The 15153-nt window shown below is 37.6% G+C and overlaps 1 protein-coding gene and 1 pseudogene across 1 annotated transcript in view; both read left to right on the top strand.

Moving 5' to 3' along the window:
- GRID2 (glutamate ionotropic receptor delta type subunit 2) overlaps positions 1 to 15153 on the top strand; it is a 1497839-nt gene that overhangs the window by 463255 nt on the left and 1019431 nt on the right. The window lies entirely within an intron of this gene.
- Positions 6366 to 6467, top strand: LOC133071956 (U2 spliceosomal RNA; annotated as a pseudogene).

Raw genomic sequence — 15153 nt, 5'->3', positions numbered from 1 at the left:
TATACAAGGGTTAATGATTATCATTAAGAATTATTCCTATGAGTTTGACATTATGGAATAATCTTCTTGAACAAGTGAATTTAGAAATAGCATTTTAACATCCAGACTTCAAATGACCATTTGGAAAAAAAAGTAGTAACTTTCTGGACCTATTCAGATGAGCCAAGCATTTTGTTGAAGATTCTAAAAAAAAAAAAAAAAAAAAATGAAAAAAATTTTCTCAGTTCATTTTTCCTAGAAGTGACCCTTTTCAACAGGAACTGTTTTTACTCCTGTGTATATTTTATATCATATTTTCTTTTAAATCAGTTGTGAACCAAAGAAAGGATTTCATTTTCCTGCTAGCATCACTTCTGTTATTACCTCCTTCCTGTTTGTGATACTCTTTACTTGGCTAGGGCTGTGCTTCATACTGTAACTAATGGATATATACCCTATGGAAAGGACAATATTATGCAGCCAGAGACTTTCTAAGGCTAGACCATGAACTGAAGGCAGAGCAGATGATGGTCATCAGACAGTAGTGCCCCTAGGGGTCTAGAACTCAAGCAAGGCATCAGACTGGCCTTCTGGCGATTGATTGATCTCCAAGAGACATAATATATGCATATTAATGTTAACCTTTGTTTTGCCACTTTGGGTATATTCATTTTTTACCTATTATCACTATCTCTTAAAAAACAAAAATCTTTAACTTCTGTAGCAAGCAGTACTCTAAGCGCTGGGGATTCAGTGAGGAAACAGGCAGAGAATGTCTCTTGCTTATATGAGGCTACCGTTACATAGACAAGGAAGTAACTAATGGAGTAAGTAACTAATGAAGTTAAGTTCATATTTTCTAAGAATTGTTCAGTTCAGTTCAGTTGCTCAGTCATGTCCGACTCTTTGCAACCCTATGGACTGCAGCATGCCAGGCCTCCCTGTCCATCCCCAACTCCCGGAGTCCATTCAAACTCATGACCATAGAGCCAATGATGCCAATCAACTATATCATCCTCTGTCGTCCTCTTCTTCTCACTCCCTCAATCTTTCCCAGCACCAGGGTCTTTTCAGATGAGTCAGTCCTTCACATCAGGTGGCCAAAGTATTGGAGTTTCAGCTTCAGCATCAGTCCTTCCAATGACTGTTCAAGACTGATTTCCATTAGGATGGACTGGCTGAATCTCCTTGCTGTCGAAGGGACTCTCAAGAGTCTTCATCAACACCACAGTTCAAAAGCATCGTTTCTTTTGCGCTCATCTTTCTTTGAGCAATCCACACATGACTTTCTCACATCCACACATGACTACTGGAAAAAACATAGCTTGGACTAGACAGACCTTTGGTGGCAAAGTAATGTCTCTGCTTTTTAATATGCTGTCTAGGTTGGTCATAAATTTTTTTCCAAAGAGCAAGTGTCTTAATTTCATGGCTGCAGTCACCATCTACAGTGATTTTGGAGCCCCCCCCCAAAATGAGGTCTTTCACTGTTTCCACTGTTTGCCCATCTATTTGCCATGAAGTGATGGGACCGGATGCCATGATCTTAGTTTTCTGAATGTTGAGCTTTAAGCCAACTGTTTCACTCTTCTCTTTCATTTTCATCAAGAGGCTCTTTAGTTCTTCTTCCGTTTCTGCCATAAGGGTGGTGTCTTCTGCATATCTGAGGTTATTGATATTTCTCCCAGAAATCTTGATTCCAGCTTGTGCCTCCTCCAGCCCAGCATTTCTCATGATGTACTCTATATAAGTTAAATAAGCAGGGTGACAATATACAGCCTTGACATACTACTTTCCCAATTTGGAACAAGTCTGTAGTTCCATGTCCAGTTCTAACTGTTGCTTCTTGACTTTCATACAGAGTTCTCAAGAGGCAGGTGAAGTGATCTGGTAGTCCCATCTCGGGACAGTAAATCTGGCTTTTGAAGAATTTTCGACACTTTGTTGTGATTCACACAGTCAAAGGCTTTGGCATAGTCAATAAAGCAGAAATAGATGTTTTTTCTGGAACTCTCCCTTTTTCAATGATCCAATGAATGTTGGTAATTTGATATCTGGTTCCTCTGTCTATTCTAAATCTAGCTTGAACATCTGGAAGTTTACTGTGTACATCTGGAAGTACCATGTACTGTTTAAGCCTGGCTTGGAGAATTTTGCGAATTACTTTGCTAGCATATAAGATGAGTGAAATTATGTGGTTATTTGAGCATTCTTTGGCATTTCCCTTCTTTGGGGTTGGAATGAAAACTGACCTTTTCTGGTATTGTGACCACTACTGAGTTTTACAAATTTGCTGGCATATTGAGTGTAGCACTTTCACAACATCATCTTTTAGGATTTGAAAAAGCTCCACTGTAATTCCATCACCTCCACTAGCTTTGTTCATAGTGATGCTTCCTAAGGACCACTTGACTTAGAATTCCAAGATGTCTGGTTCTAGGTGAGCAATCACACTGTCATGATTATCTGGGTCATGAAGTTTTTTTTTTTTTTTTCCCCCTATAGTTCTTCTCTGTATTCTTGCCACCTCCTCTTAATATCTTCTGCTTCTGTTAGGTCCATGCCATTTCTGTCCTTTATTGTGCCCATCTTTGCTTGAAAAGTTCCCTTAGTGTCTCCAATTGTCTTGAAGAGATCTCTAGTCTTTCCCATTCTATTGTTTTCCTATATATCTTTGCATTGATCACTAAGGAAGGCTTTCTTATTTCTCTTTGCTATTTTTTGGAACTCTGCATTCAAATGAGTATATCTTTCCTTTTCTCCTTTGTCTTTCTCTTCTCTTCTTTACACAACTATTTTTAAGGTCTCCTCAGATAACAATTTTGCCTTTATTCATGTTTTTTCCCCTTGGGGATGGTCTTGATCCCTGCCTCCTGTACAATGTCATGAACCTTCATCCATAGTTCGTCAGGCACTCTATCAGAACTAATCCCATGAATCCTTTTGTCACTTCCACCGTATAATCATAAGAGATTTGATTTAGGTCATACTTGAATGGTCTAGTGGTTTTTCCTACTTTCTTCAGTGTAAGTCTGAATTTGGCAATAAGGAGTTCATGATCTGAGCCACAGTCAGCTCCCAGTTTTGTGTTTGCTGACTCAATAGAGCTTCTCCATCTTTAGCTGCAAAGAATATAATCAATTTAATGTTGGTATTGACCATCTGGTGATGTCCATGGTAGAGTCTTCTCTTGTGTTGTTTGAAGAGGGTGTTTGCTATGACCAGTGCGTTCTCTTAGCAAATCTGTATTAGCCTTTGCCTGCTTCATTCTGTAGTCCAAGGCCAGATTTACTGTTACTCCAGGTATTTCTTGACTTCCTACTTTTGCATTCCAGTCTCCTATAATTAAAAGTACATCATTTTGGGTATTAGTTCTAGAAGGTCTTCTTGGTCTTCATGCAACTGCTAAACTTCATGTTCTTCAGCATTATGGGTTGGGGCATAGACTTGGATTACTGTGATATTGAATGGCTTGCTTTCAAAATGAACAGAAATCATTCTGTCATTTTTCAGATTGCATCCAAGTATTGCTTTTTGGACTCTTTTGTTGACTATGATGGCTATTCCATTTCTTCTAAGGGATTCTTGCCCACAGTAGTAGATAGTAGTAGTAGATAACTTAGAATTCTATCTGAGTTAAATTCACCCATTCCAGTCCATTTTAGTTTGCTTATTCCCAAAATGGCAATGTTCACTCTTGCCATCTCCTGTGTGACCACTTCCAATTTGCCTTGATTCATGTTTCAAAGTCCCCATGCAATATTGCTCTTTACAGCATCGGATTTTACTTCCATCACCAGTCATATCCACAGCTGGGTGTTGTTTTTGCTTTGGCTCCATCCCTTAATTCTTTCTGGAGTTATTTCTCCACTGATCTCCAGTAGCATATTGGGCATCTACTGAACTGGGGAGTTCATCTTTCAGTGTCCTGCCTTTTTGCCTTTTCATACTGTTCATAGGGTTCTCAAGGCTAGAATGCTGAAGTGATTTGCCATTCCCTTCTCCAGTGGACCATGTTTTTTTCAGAACTCTCCACCATGACCCATCTGTCTCGGGTTGCCCTGCATAGTGTAGCTCATTGTTTCACTGAGTTAGACAAGGCTGTGGTCCATGTGATCAGATTGGTTAGTTTTTTGATTGTGGTTTTCAGTCTGTTTGCCTTCTGATACAGAACAATAAGAGGCCAATGGAAGCTTCCTGATGAGTGACTGAGGGGGAATTTAGATTCTGATGGGTGGGGCCATGCTCAGTCAATCTTTAATCCAGTTTTCTGTTGAAGGGCGGGGCTGTGTTTCCTCCCTGTTACTTCACCTGAGGCCAAACTGTCATGGAGGTAATGAAGATAATGTGACCTCCTTCAAATGGTCTCAGGCGTGCAGTACACTCAGTGCCCCTGACCCAGCAGCAGGCGACCGCTGACCCACGCCTCTGCTGGAGACTCCTGGACTCTCATGGGCAAGTCTGGCTTAGTCTCTTGTGGGGTCACTGCTTCTTTCTCATGGGTCCTGGTGCGCACAAGGTTCTGTTTGTGCTGTCCAAGAGTCTGTTTCCCCAGTCCTGCGTAAGCTCTGGTGGCTCTGGTGGAGTTAATGGCAACATCCTCCAGAGGCCTATGCCATACCCAGGTCTGTTGCACACAGAGTTCCTGCCCCTGAAGCTGTCCACCGCTGACCGTAACTGCTCAGGAGACACTTAAACACAGTCTGTCTCAGTCTCTGTGGGTTCTCTGGGTTCTGCTGTGCACAAGGCCTGTTGACCCCTCTGAGCGTCTCTGGCAGCTACGGGGTTTGATTCTAAATGCGATTTTGCCCCTCTTACCATCTTACTGGGGCTTCTCTGCCCTTGGATGTGAGGTATCTTCTCACAGTTGCTCCAGCTTCATGTAGCTGGAGTTGTTACTTTTCTCTAAGTACTGTTAGAGGAAAGTCAAATAGATAAAGCAATACAGAGTAGCTCTGGTGGAGTGTTTTATTTTAGATAGAGTTTTAAGGAACAATCTCTTTAAAGTGACATTTGAACCTGAATTAAGTGAAGGAACCTTCCATATGAAGATCTGGGTGACAAATGATGAATGTTTCAGTGTGAATTAAAAGCAAAGAATTTGAGTCAGAAAAGAGCTAAATGTCTTCAAGGAGTAAAGGGAAGCTTGAGTGGATGAAACAAGGAAGTTAAATATAAAAATCTTTCAAGATATTATCATAGAAGTACTAAGGTCCATTCATATGGTAATCTTGTGTTTAATTTCATTCTAAGTGTGAATCATTGCAAGGATTTAAGTAGGGAAATGACATTGTCATGTTTACATAATGTTTATAACTTATTCAGGTTTTGCATGGAAAATGCACTGTAGGAGGCATGAAAGTGAGTGAAAGTGAAAGTCGCTCAGTTGTGTCCAATTCTGTGACCCCATGGACTCTACAGTCCATGGAATTCTCCAGGCCAGAATACTGGAGTGGATAGCCTATCCCTTTTCTAGCAGATCTTCCTGACCCCGGGATTGAACCAGGTTCTCCTGCATGGCAGGCAAATTCTTTACTAACTGAGCTATCAGGGAAGCCCTGTAGGAGGCATAGGTTTTTACAGATTTCAATAAGGAGGATATTCAGTTAATATTCCAAAGATGTTGATGGAGTGAAAAGGATGCTGTCTGTGGAGATGGTGAAAGAAAGGCGACATTTCTTTTGAGGACAGACATCTTGATGGACTGGTTGTGAATGCTGAGAAATAATGGAAACATGCCAGATGTCAGGGACTGCTTCTTTCTTTTGTCTTATAAAAGGAGATCTAAGAAGAAATCAGTTGTTTAGATGATTTGAAGCTAGGATAGAAGTCTGTTCAGAATATGTAAAATTGAAAATCATCAACATACAAATCATTTTTAAAGCCTTGAGAACAGGTGAAATCTTCTGTGAAGACAGTATAATACAGAAGAGTAGAGGGCCATAGATTTAGCTCAAGGGCCACTAACAGTTAAAGTTGATTGATTGGAGGAAGAAAAGCCAAGACATGTCACTCATAAGAAGCAACCATTGAGACAGAATGAAAAGCTGAAGGCGGCTGTTTTCTGGAAGCCAAAAAGCTATATTTTTAGAAGGAGAAGGTAGTCAAGTGCTGCTGAAAAGTTGAACACATTGATAGAAATGATTAACCATTGGATTTAAGCAGCATAGAGGTCTGTGTTGACCTTTGCAGCAAAATTTTAGTGGGGATAGTGAGGCAAATTTCCAACATGAAAGAGCTTGAAAAGAAACAGGGCACATGTGCTACAGAGTTGGGGTGTTGGGATCAAATAGAATTGACTGATGTTGATACCATTGTTTTATTTATTTTTTCCTGTGAATGGAATTAGATAAACCCAAGAGAAACATTGTATCAAGAGAAGATGTATTGCTTCTCAGCCTTTTGACTAAGATCAAGTGTAGTATCTGTTCTTATCAGTTTAAAAGGGAAGATATAAAGGAAAAAAGATTAAAAATCATGCAAAGATTAAAAATCATGATAATATGAGATAGAGAACAGTTAAGTGCAGGAGCTAAGGCCTTGAGTAGATCAGAAATGCTGGGATACAGAGTACATGTACATCAGATGCTTTTAGATAAGTACATGAATACTTGCATTCAACAAGGTCAGTTAAGAACTTATCAGTTCAGTTCAGTTGCTCAGTTGTGTCCAGCTCTTGCAACCCCATGGATTGCAGCACACCAGGCTTCCCTGTCCATCACCAACTCCCAGAGCTTACTCAAACTCATGTCCATTGAGTTGGTGATGCCATCCAGCCATCTCATCCTTTGTTGTCCCCTTCTTCTCCCACCTTCAATCTTTTCCAGCATCAGGGTCTTTTCCAATAGTCAGTTCTTTGCATCAGCTGGCCAAAGTATTGGAGCTTCAGCTTCAGTGTCAGTCCTTCCAATATAAATATTCAGGACTGATTTCCATTAGGATTGACTGGTTAGATCTCCTTGCAGTCCAAGGGATTCTCAAGAGTCTTCTCCAACACCACAGTTCAAAAGCATCAATTCTTCAGTGCTCAGTTTTCTTTATAGTCCAACTCTCACATCCCTACATGAATGTTCAAAAAAACATAGCTATGACTAGACAGACCTTTGTTGGCAGAGTAGTATCTCTGCTTTCTAATATGTTATCTAGGTTGGTCATAGCTTTTCTTTCAACTAGGAAGTGTCTTAAACTTATTTAATAAAAATTAAAAACTTGTAAATGTAGGAATGGCAGAACTGGTGTTGGGAAAGAGATCTGTTCTCTTTATTACTTCTCTGTTTTTCAAAGTATATGTCAGAATCGTTAGCTGAGAATAGAGGAAAACAAGTTTGAGGCTTGAAGAGCGAGATCTAAAATAATTATCTCAAAGCAAGATCCTCTATGACCCACCTCCCAGAATATTGGAAATAAAAGCAAAACTAAACAAATGGGACCTAATGAAACTTAAAAGCTTTTGCACTACAAAGGAAACTATAAGTAAGGTGAAAAGACAGCCCTCAGATTGGGAGAAAATAATAGCAAATGAAGAAACAGACAAAGGATTAATCTCAAAAATATACAAGCAACTCCTGCAGCTCAATTCCAGAAAAATAAATGACCCAATCAAAAAATGGGCCAAAGAACTAAACAGACATTTCTCCAAAGAAGACATACAGATGGCTAACAAACACATGAAAAGATGCTCAACATCACTCATTATTAGAGAAATGCAAATCAAAACCACAATGAGGTACCATTACACACCAGTCAGGATGGCTGCTATCCAAAAGTCTACAAGCAATAAATGCTGGAGAGGGTGTGGAGAAAAGGGAACCCTCTTGCACTGTTGGTGGGAATGCAAACTAGTACAGCCGCTATGGAAAACAGTGTGGAGATTTCTTAAAAAACTGGAAATAGAACTGACATATGACCCAGCAATCCCACTTCTGGGCATACACACTGAGGAAACCAGATCTGAAAGAGACACGTGTACCCCAATGTTCATCGCAGCACTGTTTATAATAGCCAGGACATGGAAGCAACCTAGATGCCCATCAGCAGATGAATGGATAAGGAAGCTGTGGTACATATACACCATGGAATATTACTCAGCCATTAAAAAGAATTCATTTGAACCAGTCCTAATGAGATGGATGAAGCTGGAGCCCCTTATACAGAGTGAAGTAAGCCAGAAAGATAAAGAACATTACAGCATACTGACTCATGTATATGGAATTTAGAAAGGTGATAACGATAACCCTATATGCAGAACAGAAAAAGAGACACAGAAATACAGAACAGACTTTTGAACTTTGTGGGAGAATGTGAGGGTGGGATATTTCAAAAGAACAGCATGTATACTATCTATGGTGAAACAGATCACCAGCCCAGGTGGGATGCACGAGACAAGTGCTCGGGCCTGGTACACTGGGAAGACCCAGAGGAATCGGGTGGAGAGGGAGGTGGGAGGGGGGATCGGGATTGGGAATACATGTAAATCCATGGCTGATTCATATCAATGTATGAGAAAACCCACTGGAAAAAAATAATAATAATAATAATAAATAAATAAAAAAAATAAAAAAAAATAAAATTGCAAAAAAAAAATAATAATTATCTCAGGGCATACAAATAAATAATAACTGAGATTGAGAGCCGCAGCATACATCAGCGCCTCTTTTCTTTTGGTTGAGATTGTGTTCTGTGTTTATTTGGAAACACAATATATATTATACAGATATATATATAATGTGTATTATATGTATATATATATATATATATATATATATATATAGTGAGTTTCCAAATGTGTGTGTGTGTGTATGTATGTATATATATATATATATATATATATAGTTAAAACATCTATAGATAAATAAATTTTGATGTGAATCCCCAGGTAGCCTATTATTTAATAAGTGTGATCTTTTGAGACAATAGGTCTGACTTTAACAGGATAAATTCCTTAATCCTTAAAGCTTCAACTTCCTTATGTATTCAGTAGGGATGCTTTAATTTAAGAATTTTAAAATTTTGATTCCTTTGAATAACAGCCTGTAAACAGGTCTACCAAGAAAAGAAAGTATTTTGATTGTCTGCTCTAGTGACAGAATTCTAGAAAACACATGGAATTATTGGGAAAGGTCAGTTGGCTGTACTAGTTAGAGAGAAGATCATATCTTAAAATGTCATTCCTTTATCTGTTCATAAACAAACAGGTAGTGATCTTTCAGTGGAGATCAGTAAGACCTCCAATAAATCTGGACTTTCAAATGTGCCTCAACTTTTCTTTATGATATTACCTCCACAAACTCTTTTTATATGCCCTATATTTTTGTCAGACTGGCCTTGTTTCTCTGACAGGTCCCATTTCACAATTATTTGCCTGCTTTTTCTAATAATGTTCTTTATACCTTAATATCACCCCCTCATTTCCTCAAGTTAAAATCCTATTTATATTTATAGTCCTAAATGGATATAGTATTTCCCCAATACTTTCCCACATGCAGATGGCCTCCTCCTTTCTATATATTTATTGTTTTTGATTTTGTCTTATATGTCTTTAAATAAGTGCTAATGAGGGTTAATTGAGTGTATTAATTGATATATATGGTATTTGATGTTAAGAGTAATATTAAATATATTCTATATGTGTACTTATGTAATATCTATGCTGCTAAGCTTCTTGAGAGAGGAACTTACATTAAAGGCTTGGATTCCTCTGCCAATAGGGACTTGCACATTATAGGTGTTTAATTAATATTTGAAGGAGCAAGCGTTATGAATGCCACACAGATCTCTCCTCAGGACTGAACAATTTCTTCTCCTAACTAGTGGGAAGATTGTCTAGCCAAAAACTGTCAACCCTTTTTGGAAAATGCTTTGGCTGAGCTAACACTCATTTAGGGCAGTTTCCACACCCAATGACTGATCAACATGGAACTGATAGACACAATGGGAAAAGAAGAGGGACAAATTTAGTGAGTAGCATTGACGTATATAAACTACTGTGTGTAAAATAGATTGTTAGTGGAAAACTGCTGTATAGAACAGGGAGCTCAGCTTGGTGCTCTCTGACGACCTAGAGCTGGGGAGGAGTGGGAGGGAGCCTCAAGAAGGAGGGGATGTATGTATACTTATAGCTGATTCATGTGGTTGTATGGCAGAAACCAAGACAACGCGGTAGAACAATTCTTCAGTTAAAAATAGATGTTAAGAAAAAAAAGAATGCAAAGCCCCTTTGCCCCACCCAGGACGACTGTCCAATCCACCCTAGCCTCAGGTCTTCCTGAAGGTTGGCCAAGGCCTGTGACCGCACCACAGGCTCACCTGCAGCTCTCTCCATCCCTGTCCTTCTCCTTGTGCGCCCCAAACTGACTGTCCTCATAAGTCTGCCACATTCACATCTTCATTTCACTATTTCCTAGGGAACCCCAACCTGTGGCAGCCAGGAAGAACTGTTGCAAATTAAAAAGCACATTTTTGTGTTATGCAGTTTTTCAAACTTTTGAATCATATCTGCTACTAGGAAATAGCATTTTTGAGCTTAATTTGTTCTTAAAATATACAGGTAGCTGTGAGTACACTTGGTCAAGATGATCAAGTTTTGTTGTGACTAGTGTTCATTAAAAAGACAGGTTATTACACTAGTAGGATGCAATAGTTTTTAGGTTTCATGATGCTGCCACTGCTAAGTCACGTCAGTCGTGTCCAACTCTGTGCGACCCCGTAGATGGCAGCCCACCAGGCTCCTCCGTCCATGGGATTTTCCAGGCAAGAGTACTGGAGTGGGTTGCCATTGCCTTCTTCGTTCATGATGCTAGGCCGTTGGTTATATGGAGAAGTGATGAAATTGTCCTTACTAATTAAATCTACTATATGGGAACTCTACAAGGAACTCTATTTCATATATTGAATTAATGCCCATTTTAACTTTATTTTATACTCTGTTGCCTTTTATCCAGACTGTGATCACTGCAAGTCTTAGTGAGAAAAAAACACATTTTTTTTTTAAATAATCAGTTTTCTATCTTATGCTAGACTGTACATGCTAAAGAAATTTCTCATTATTTCCTAGTTTTTATATTATAAATTATGATTGACTATTCTTGTGTGGATTTTTGTAATAGACAATACTGATTAGAGTAGGATGTTACCAACCACCTATTTATGCTATTTCACTTTATTTTCAGATTTTCAGTCTGTACTCTGGTTTCTTTATAGCTCTGTTTAGTCACATATAGGAAGAGTAATCGAGAGCTTCTAGATATAGTATTCATGATAATAGTAGAGAATTCACATGGGATCTATCCCACAGTCTCAGGGGGTTATTGAGGTCAAAAGTGACCAAATATTTTGTGTCTGAGTGCCACTAAAATGCAGACTTAAAAGTCTGTCATGCTGCATATCTTGACCCTATTCTGTGTCATTGGTCCTTGTACTGTGGGGGATACTATTGTGCAAGTGCTTTCATGGCAACTGCAGGCTCACAGAAAAGGTCTTATGAAATATGAACAGACTGACTCCTCCACTCCCTGCCCCTCCCCCTCCTCTTCTGTCAAGAATGCACACTGGTGAGGAAAGATCAAATACAGCCAGGAACTGAAATCAGTCACTTCCTCAGCCAGGGGTTCTAAGAAAGGTATCTTGTCATTGAAATCAAGAATATGCCAAATTCCTGACTTTTACTTGGAGAATTGAAGTTGCATTTATATAATACATGCTATATAATAAATGCTAAGTTTTAACAGTGTTTCTATGGTGCTGTCCAGGCTGAGATGATCACTAATCTCTTACTCTGATTAAAAACATTAAAGCCTTGTTATAATGAATATACATCTATCTTACCTTTTTTCTAAATAGAATGAGCTTTAATATAGATTTAAATGAATATTTTTAAATAGAGTAGAACCTTTAATCTGTCACTTTATCTTAATTCCATTTCCTTGTTAAAATGAAGAAAAGTATTTTATTATACCTATTTATTTTAGAAATTCATCTGATCAAAATTGACCTCTTTAGTATTTTTACATAAACTTCTTTGGTCATCTGTGTATAGATTTTCATAACTCAACATCAGAAGATGAAATATGAAATCATAAATCATATTGATTTCCTACTTATGCTTTTCTCCTCAAAAAGTCACATTCAGGTTCTCTATTTTTGCTCTCAACATACCCCCACTTCCTTGATATCCATTCATATTTGTTGAATGAATGAGGACTTTATAAAGAAATAGAAATGAGAGAGAGAATACTTAAATTGCAGTGCATCTCAGTATGATTGCTGTTTGCTTCCTGATGCCTTATGGTCTTTTTTTTAAGCAAGAATAACACACGCAGATCATGCCTGGTTTCTAAACCTTGCTCTTCTCTGTTTCTTCCCAGTTCTGAACACGATCTTACTGTCTCCATGTCTCTTCTCACACACTGTTTCTCTTTTTGTAATGAGTGTTAGTTAATATGTTCCCTAAACTCCAGTATTCTTGGGCTTTCCTTGTGGCTCAGCTGGTAAAGAATCCACCTACAATGCGGGTGACCTGGGTTCGATCCCTGGGTTGGGAAGATCCCTGGAGAAGGGAAAGGCTTCCCAATCCGGTATTCTGGCCTGGAGAATTCCATGGACTGTGTAGTCCTTGGAGCCGCAAAGAGTTGGACACAACTGAACAACTTTCACTTTCACAGTGTTATTGAAGTGTTGTGTTATGTAAGTATGGGCTGGTGGGTGCTTCTAGCTGAACAATACTATCAGTAGACTTTGAGTGTATATAAAATTACAGTATCTCTTCCTCCCTTAAACCTAAGTGGGTTATTAGAAAGAGTCACCTTTTATTTTAGGTGTTGTAGTAATCTATAACCTATACTGAACTAGAGTGAACTTTGTAATGATATTGTATTCATGTATTAAAAAGTGTTTATATAAGTTCTAGTCATTGTTGTTCTAAATTTGTAATTAATGGTAGAAGAAAGAAAATAAATACATGACAGAAAGAAGGAAGAAAAGGAAGGAAGTCAGTGAGTGGTAGGTACTATGAAAAATAAGACAGAAAAGGAAATTTAATAAAGCAGTGTGATATGTATGCTGTGATTTTGTTTAGAATAGTCACAGAAGACAATTTGGTTTTCTTTCTTTCTTTTTTTTTTTAATGAGTAGAAAGAGTTAGCCATAGGATTATTGAAGGGATAGTTTTTTTAAGAGAAGGATTAGCAAATGCAAATACCCTGAGGCAGGAGCATGCTTTTATTTAAGGACTAGAAATGCTTTAGTGGGGCGTCCCAGCACAGAGAATGGAAAGTAAAATTGATATTGTTCTTACTTAAAAATAAAAAAAAAGATTAGAGGCATTAAGTTTAGTATTATAGAGTAAACATGTCAGAGAATGAGGCTCCTAGCTCTTTCTCCCCAGTATCATCTGCACATGGCAATGCCTCAAAGGCTGAAATGGATGCTTGTGCTCCAGCCCTCATGTCCATTTTCTAGTCTTTCCTTTAAAGACTCTTTGTGGAATTTATACCTGACAATTTACCACCACATCTTTGGTCAAAATTGAGTCCCATGTTTTTGCATAGCTGCAGGGAGGCTAGAAATATATATATATATATTCATTCTTTAGCCTGGACCTTCATTTGCCTGGTCAAAAATTAAAAACAGACAAACAAAAAACAAGGTTTTTAAGTTGTTATTTTACTGAATGGCTAGAAAGCATTTCAAATTGAAACTATATTTAAATAACCATGTTCAAGCTCAATATGTTAGAGTTTAATCTTTGGATGTTAAGGATATGAATAGGCCAGTGCTCCCAAATTCAGAATACCGATCCTCTCTCATCCTTTTTTAATAGCTCATATTTTCTTTCTAGCCCTACCATGTCATACACATCATTCTTGCAAATTTTGGAGCCACATATACTTCTTTAAAGGAGCCTTCTCTAGCCACAGATTAAATCATTACACCATGTATTACCCCCTAATTAATGTCTATATTTTCCATTTACAAACAACACAATTTGTATTTTTATACGTGTATAAGAATTTTGTTAGTATTTGTACTTCTTATTAGGATCTAAGAAACATGAATGTGATCCATGTCTACAATGCCCATCATTGTATTCTTGAGTACTAGCACAATATCTAGATGTGATCACTAGTCTTTTCTTGAATAAATGAACATTTGAATAAATGAATTCACATAGTAATGGTAGTAGAACTCATTGGATTTAGTATTGGATTTAAAGGTCTTAATGCTAAAGCCTAGGAGACTGGAAATTTCCTGGAATTATTTTAATAAATATATCAAATCTATTAGAATAATTTATTCATAATACATGTTGCTTGTGTATGTGTAAAGACCGTCAAAATACACATTACCTCTTTACAATACTTTTGAAAAATTTGTGAGCCTGGTAAGCTACAAAGTAGCAAAACTGATGTTATTTTATTGACCTAAATAATCATTCTTGTGTTAATTAGAAAATATTAAGTAGTCTTTTGAAAAAAAAGTACTTGCTCATACTTTCAGTCTTATACTGATTTTCTTATAGTTTTAAGCTTATATATATAGATATATATATATATAATGACCTAATATAAAAATAAAGATAGTGTCAGTCATCAGTATACATGTCTTTCTTTTTTAGAGATTTAAGAAGTTATCAAATAATGAAGACTAATTTCAGAGGAAGGTCACAAACATAAAAGCAAATTACTTGGACAAATTTGAGCATTATTTTTCATTAAAAATCAATAACCAAGCTCATTTTTACAGGCATTGTTATAAATACATGTTATGAGTAAGAATAAACAGAATTTATTTGGAAGTTTTCATTGATCTTTAAGAACTGATGCTATTGTTAATGAAGCAGAGACCTTTTCTGGTGTGTAAGGCAGAATTTTTTTTGGAATTCTGTCAACCATGCAGATAGTTGATAGCTTCTCACAGTCAGCCTGACACTTTTAGGTGGAGGTTTACTGTAGCATACAAGAAACAGTGGCCTGTGATACAGCCAAATGACTGCTAAAATGATATGAAAAGAGATTTCGACTGTTTATGGCACTACTAATGTACCTGAAAGTTTAAAAGTACATTTTAGTAGTTGTGCAAGGATCCAGATAGAAAGACTAGAGCCCTCACTTTATCCACGTCAGCTCTTAGCACAGAAAGGCACCCCCTGATTGCTATTATCACTTGCAGTGGAAGCTC

This window comes from Dama dama, chromosome 17, assembly GCF_033118175.1.
Source record: "Dama dama isolate Ldn47 chromosome 17, ASM3311817v1, whole genome shotgun sequence".
Taxonomy (NCBI): Eukaryota; Metazoa; Chordata; class Mammalia; order Artiodactyla; family Cervidae; genus Dama; species Dama dama.
The sequence above is the reverse complement of the archived record's forward strand: the minus strand, read 5'-3'. Positions and strand labels throughout refer to the sequence as shown.